Here is a 6,467-nt window from a genome sequence, read left to right on the forward strand (position 1 = left end):
TTTAACAAGTGGTGCTGGGAAAACTGGTCAACCACTTGTAAAAGAATGAAACTAGAACACTTTCTAACACCATACACAAAAATAAACTCAAAATGGATTAAAGATCTAAATATAAGACCAGAAATTATAAAACTCCTAGAAGAGAACATAGGCAAAACATTCTCTGACATAAATCACAGCAAGATTCTCTATGACCCACCTCCCAGAATATTGGAAATAAAAGCAAAAATAAACAAATGGGACCTAATGAAACTTAAAAGCTTTTGCACAACAAAGGAAAACTATAAGCAAGGTGAAAAGACAGCCTTCAGAATGGGAGAAAATAATAGCAAATGAAGCAACAGACAAAGGATTAATCTCAAAAATATACAAGCAACTCCTGCAGCTCAATTCAAGAAAAATCAATGACCCAATCAAAAAATGGGCCAAAGAACTAAACAGACATTTCTCCAAAGAAGACATACAGATGGCTAACAAACACATGAAAAGATGTGCAACATCACTCATTATCAGAGAAATGCAAATCAAAACCACAATGAGGTACCACTACACGCCAATCAGAATGGCTGCTATCCAGAAGTCTACAAGCAATAAATGCTGGAGAGGGTGTGGAGAAAAGGGAACCCTCTTACACTGTTGGTGGGAATGCAAACTAGTACAGCCACTATGGAAAACAGTGTGGAGATTTCTTAAAAAGCTGGAAATAGAACTGCCATATGACCCAGCAACACCACTGCTGGGCATACACACCGAGGAAACCAGATCTGAAAGAGACACGTGTACCCCAATGTTCATTGCAGTTCTGTTTATAATAGCCAGGACATGGAAACAACCTAGATGTCCATCAGCAGACGAATGGATAAGGAAGCTGTGGTACATATACACCATGGAATATTAGTCGTTAAAAAGAATTCATTTGAATCAGTTCTAATGAGATGGATGAAACTGGAGCCCATTATACAGAGTGAAGTAATCCAGAAAGATAAAGACCATTACCGTATACTAACACATATATATGGAATTTAGAAAGATGGTAACGATAACCCTATATGCAAAACAGAAAAAGAGACACAGATGTATAGAACAGACTTTTGGACTCTGTGGGAGAAGGCGAGAGTGGGATGTTTCAAGAGAACAGCATCGAAACATATATATTATCTAGGGTGAAACAGATCACCAGCCCAGGTTGGATGCATGAGACAAGTGCTCGGACCTGGTGCACTGGGAAGAGCCAAAGGGATCGGGTCGAGAGGGAGGTGGGAGGGGGCATCAGGATGGGGAATACATGTAAATCCATGGCTGATTCTTGTCAATCTATGACAAAAACCACTACAATATTGTAAAGTAATTAGCCTCCAACTCATAAAAATAAATGAAAAAAAATAAGATCTTAAAAGGCAAAGAAAATAAAAGAAATTACTGTAAATTTTTCAGACAGCTATCAATCTATTTCTTTCTGAATTTCAGTGAAAACCTTTTTGTGGGTTGGGTTTTACTGGTATACTGCTTTGTAATAAGAGTTCATTAATACTTTGCAGAGTTCTGACCTGAGAGCTCTGGGGTGTGACATGGAATAATGGCCCTTTTCATAAATTTAGAGATTTTAGAACATTTGTAAATGAATATATATCTATTTAAATGACACAATTATATATACATATGTATATATATATTGACATATGTGAGGAATAATCGCTGCTGTAGGCCACATTTAAGCAACTGCACTTGTATTGCTACTTCTCTGCATAGATAAGCGAGACTAGACCCCTAAAAAGTTTTACTTTATGGTTAATACTATAATTGCAAATTTCAAAAAACTGAAGAGGAAGGAATGCTTCCAAACTTATTCCATGAGACCAGAATCACCCTGATACCAAAACCAGACAAAGACACATACACACACACACACACACACACAAAACTACATGCCAGTGTCACTGATGAACACAAAAATCCTCAATGAAGTATCAGCAAACTGATTCCAACAATACATTAAAAGGACATACCTTTCAATCAAGAAGGATTTATCCAGGGATGCAATATCCAGGATAGTTCAATATCCACAAATCAATATGCAATACACCACACTAATAAACTGAAGAACAAAAATCATATAATCACCTCAATAGATGCAGAAAGAGCTTTTGACAAAATTCAACACCCAATTATGATCAAAACTCTCAACAAAATGGGTATAAAGGGAACAGGTGTGCATGCATGTGTGCTCAGTTTTGCCTCACTCTTTGTGACCCCATGGACTGCAGCCCACCAGCACCTCTGTCCATGGAATTTTCCATGCAAGAATACTGGAGTGGTCATCATTTCCTTCTCCAGGGGATCTTCACAACCCAGGAATCAAATCAGCATTTTGCATCTCCTGAATTAGTTGGCAGTTTCTTTATCAGTTGAGCCATGAGGGAAGTCCCATAGAAGGAACATATCTCAACATAATAAAGGCCATATATGACAAACCCACAGCTAACATCACACTCAACAGTGAAAAGCTGAAAGCATTTCCTCTAAGATCAGAAACAAGACAAGGACACCAACTATAATCAGAGATCCCTAGTTATCACCCATCAAAATGTAAACAGATGGATCCTTTTGGAGCTCAAGAGTTTTTTTATTTGGATTTACTTCATCATAGCTAATGCCCTGATATTCTTATCTCGAGCATCCTGACTTGATTCTAATATTATTTCCTTATATAATACCTATAAAAAGGCAGAAAATGGAAATATGAGAAGTAGAAGAAATGGTTCAGTGCCAGGAACACTGAAATAAGATTCCAGATACCTTTCCTCTGGCCCTAAAGACCCTTTCGGGTTGTCTGTTCTCCCAACTGGAAAATACGGGGATTCACCCCATGGGCACTTTGAACTCTCATTGTCCATGAGTTTCTGAGGCACGCCCCGGAAGGAGAAACCTGGTCAGAGTGCACGCAGCCCCCGGGGCTTGCCTCTCCCCGTGTGTCTTCTCCGTGAGCTACCCTGAGGATGGTTTCTCGTCCATCCAGCGAGACAGTGTCACGTGACAGAATGAAGTATGTTTCCAATTTTGCTCACATCTGAAAGGAATTTTTCTTGGAAGATTATGTCTCTACTCTGCAAAGTATTATGGTTCCCTCTGTATCTCAGATCTCGTACTATTTTATTTATATATGGAAAGTTAGGATTTTGTCTTTTGACATGAGAAAAATCTCTTGAGAAAATAATGGATAAAAAATCCTGAATTACCGAAAGTCAGCCAAGGAAGTGAGAAAAAACTAAACACATACCCCCCTCCCCTCCAAAAAAGTAAAGTGGACACAGAAATCACACTGAAAGCTGGCTGGCTGCTACAGAACTTCTGTCTCTTAGATTTATATTAATATTTAGCCAACAGCTATTCTAAGTAAGAAAGTAAAATTTTAAGATTCAGTCTTAAGCTGCATGTCACTTAGGAGGAAAAAGCCAAGTAAAGCCATGATCATGGTGTACTGTTTCAGATGTTAAATCTCATTCCAGTGTTTGTACAGTCTCACATTTTGAAAAGTAAAATGTGATTTCACATTTTTCTCCATTTTATGATTATACTCGAAACTCAGAAATTTAGACTAACGCAGATAACACTAAAATGAAGGGATCATGCAATCTGCACAGGTAAGCTTTCTCAGGATAAAGTAACTTCTCCCAATATACTCTGACAGATATTAGTGATGTTATATGGTGGTAGTTTATTCATAACTCCACTGATTTTCATGACTCACTGTGCACTGCAGAAAATAATTACATTATATTAATTTCTCCACTGATGTCTTTAACAATGAATGCCTGTGAAATTGGAGTTTATATTAGGTTGGTGCAAAAATAATTGTGGTTTTGGTCTGTGAATTCTAAATCATTATATCTATGCTCAAACAAAATACATCTTTATTAATCAAAATAGGAACCATTACAATCAACACATTTTTGCCAATGAGAAATAAGTTTGTTTATTCCTGTAGCATAAAAATCCATGTTTCAGGATTTGACAAACTCTTGGAAAGATTTTTCTGCCTCCTGCTGGTTGTGGAAGCATTTTCCCTGCAAAATGTTGTTGAGATGCTTGAAGAAGTGGTAATTCGTTGGCGAGAGGTCAGGTGAATATGGTGGATGAGGCAAAATTTTGTAGCCCAATTTGTTCAACTTTTGAAGTGTTGATTGTGCAACGTGTGGTCAGACATTGTCATGGAGAAGAACTGGGCCCTTTCTATTGACCAATGCTGGCTGCAGGTATTGCAGTTTTCGGGGTGTCTCATTGATTTGCTGAGCATGCTTCTCAGATGTAATGGTTTCACCAGGATTCAGAAAGCTGTAGTGGATCAGACCAGCAGCAGACCACCAAACAGTGACCATGACCTTTTTTTGGTGCAAGTTTGGCTTTGGGAAGTGCTTTGTAGCCTCTTCTTGGTCCAATCGCTGAGCTTGTCATTGTCGGTCATTGTACAAAATTCACTTCCATCGCATGTAACAATCCGATTGAGAAATGGTTCCTTGCTGTTGCATAAAACAGAAGGCAACACTTCAAAATGACGATTTTTAAAACATTTTTGGTCAGTTCATGAGACACTTACTTACCGAGCTTTTGCACCTTTCTAATTTGCTTCAAATGCCAAATGACCGTAGAATGGTTGACTTTGAGTTCTTTGGTAGCTTCTAATGTAGGAGCAAGAGAATTAGCTTCAATGATTGCTCTCAATTGGTCATTGTCAACTTTTGATGGCCAGCCACTGTGCTCCTCATCTTCAAGGCTCTCATCTCCTTTGCACAACTTCTTGAACCTCCAGTGCACTCTAAGCTCGTTAGCAGCTCCTGGGCCCAATGTGTTGTTGATGTTGCAAGTGTCTCTGCTGTTTTACAACCCGTTTTGAACTTGAATAAGGAAATCACTCAAATTTACTTTTTGTCTAACATCATTTCTATAGTCTCAAATAAATATAAAATAAAAGCAAGTAATAAGTCATTAGCAAAAAAAAAAAAAAAAAAAAGAAATGTGAGTAAAAATAATGCATACAATAACCACATTTACCTAAGAATGTATTCCAATATCAAACAGCAAATTTCAATAATGCAAAAATCACAATTATATTTATACTGACCTAACAGTTCTTAAATTCTGTATCTTTAAAAAGCAAAGACTTCCTAAGTTTTCTAATCTATATATTGGGGATATAATTTCTACCTTTGCCAAGTTGATGTGAAAGTTGAAAATAATTTAATTTTGTGGCATGAATATCGAAGCATGTGCTATGGGTGATTGTGAGATATATGTGTGTGTTCATGTGTGGGCCTATTTCACAGAATGTTTTGTGTCATTATGGTCATTAATAAGCTTTTGGCTGCTTCCTGCTTTACCTTAAGTAGTACTGACATTTTTCGACCACAATTGGGTAAAAAGATTTGAGCAAAATGATTATATTGAATTGCTTTTGAGTTTACTATGCTTACATTGTCTACAGGTTGTAAGATATGCCCTTTAACTAGTTTACATTCATTTTTTATCATTTTCCCCCACAATGGTCCTCTCAGAATCTCTCTTCCTCATTTGAAATGGGTATAAGTAATTAGGATATTTACTGAGATATGTGTATATATATATATATATATATATATATATATATATACATATAGACAAGATATATATCTTTTGATGGCAGTTTAAGTAATTTTCTCAAAAAATTGGAAATGAATTTTTTTAAATATTGGGATTTCTAGAGTAATGTAGTAATAAACTAGGAGTTCCTAACCCACTCTGCCCAGCATTCTCATAAAACTATTAAGACATATAAAAAACAAAAACAAAAAGTAATAGATAAGTGACTAAAGATAAGAAATTGGCAACAGAATAAATTCCTTAATCAATTTCCATTATCTGCATTACATTGCTGGCAATGGAAGATGAGAAACATATTCCAGGATTACACTTTATGAGTTTATTATTTTTTATTTATTTATTTTACTTTACAATATTGTATTGGTTTTGCCATACACTGACATGAATCTGCCATGGGTGTACATGTGTTCCGAATCCTGAACCCCCCTCCCACCTCCCTCCCCATCCCATCCATCCATCCGTGTCATCCCAGTGCACCAGCCCCGAGCACCCTGTATCATGCATTGAACCTGGACTGGCGATTCGTTTCACATATGATAATATACATGTTTCAATGCCATTCTCCCATATCATCCTGCCCTCGCCCTCTCCCACAGAGTCCAAAAGACTGTTCTATACATCTGTGTCTCTTTTGCTGTCTCGCATATAGGGTTATTGTTACCATCTTTCTAAACCTTCCATATATATGCATTAGTATACTGTATTGGTGTTTTTCTTTCTGGCTTACTTCACTCTGTATAATAGGCTCCAGTTTCATCCACCTCATTAGAACTGATTCAAATGAATTCTTTTTAATGGCTGAGTAATATTCCATGGTGTATATGTACCACAGC

General features: G+C 36.9%; 1 pseudogene; it reads right to left on the bottom strand.

Moving 5' to 3' along the window:
• Positions 1–3,914: 3,914 nt before the first annotated feature.
• LOC139033891 (histone-lysine N-methyltransferase SETMAR-like) lies at positions 3,915–5,393 on the bottom strand (annotated as a pseudogene).
• Between the last annotated feature and the right edge of the window lie 1,074 nt (positions 5,394–6,467).

This window comes from Odocoileus virginianus, unplaced genomic scaffold (assembly GCF_023699985.2).
Source record: "Odocoileus virginianus isolate 20LAN1187 ecotype Illinois unplaced genomic scaffold, Ovbor_1.2 Unplaced_Contig_7, whole genome shotgun sequence".
Taxonomy (NCBI): domain Eukaryota; kingdom Metazoa; phylum Chordata; class Mammalia; order Artiodactyla; family Cervidae; genus Odocoileus; species Odocoileus virginianus.